Genomic DNA, 918 nt, shown 5'->3' with positions numbered 1-918 from the left:
CTGCCTGGCTGTCCTGTCCCCATCCCACTGTCCCCGTCATGAAGGTGGGCTGGTCCTCTGCAGCTCCCCGGGCTGTATAAGGGGTCTGAGCTCCCTGGGGGGCTGTTGGAGGGGTGAGGATGAGCTGCAGCATCCACCCACGGTGCTCCCAGGCTTTCTGTGGGCATTTGGGTGCCCCCAATCCCACTCTGCACCGCAGATGTGAGCCCTTGTGACTGTGACTTTTGAGCCTGCTGAGAGGATGGAGCTGCATGAGACAGGCAGATGCTACAGGCAGTCGTGTAAGGTGCATAAAAATAGAGGAAATCTTAATAATGCCAGGAGTTTCTTTCACTAGTTCAATCCAAGGATTGAATCATACAATGGTTTAGGTTGGAAGGGACCTTAAAGATCATCTAGTTCCAACCCCCCTGCCCTGGGCCGGGACACCTCCCACCAGCCCAGGTTGCTCCAAGCCCCGTCCAACCTGGCCTTGAACACCTCCAGGGATGGGGCAGCCACAGCTTCTCGGGGCAGCCTGCGCCAGGGGCTCACCACCCTCAGAGGGAAAAATTTCTTCCTAATATCTAATCTAAATCTACCTTCTTCCAGTTTGAAGCCATTCCCCCTCATCCTAGCACTACATGCCCCAGTAAAAAGTCCCTCTCCAGCTCCCCTGTAGCCGCTTTAGGTACTGGAAGGGGCTATAAGGTTTCCCCAGAACCTTCCCTTCTCCAGGGTGAAGAACCCCAACTCTCTCAGCCTGTCCTAATAGGAGGGGGGCTCCAGCCCTCTCATAATCTTTGTGGCCCTCCTCTGGACCCACTCCAACAGGTCAATGTCTTTCCTATGTTGGGGGACTTCAGAAGAACACTGAACAAAAATGCGTAGTGATTTTCTGAGTGCATTTTTCCTCAGTGCAACCTAGCCTGGGAAATG

Source organism: Charadrius vociferus, unplaced genomic scaffold, assembly GCF_000708025.1.
Source record: "Charadrius vociferus isolate BGI_N301 unplaced genomic scaffold, ASM70802v2 scaffold104, whole genome shotgun sequence".
NCBI lineage: Eukaryota > Metazoa > Chordata > Aves > Charadriiformes > Charadriidae > Charadrius > Charadrius vociferus.
The sequence above is the reverse complement of the archived record's forward strand: the minus strand, read 5'-3'. Positions refer to the sequence as shown.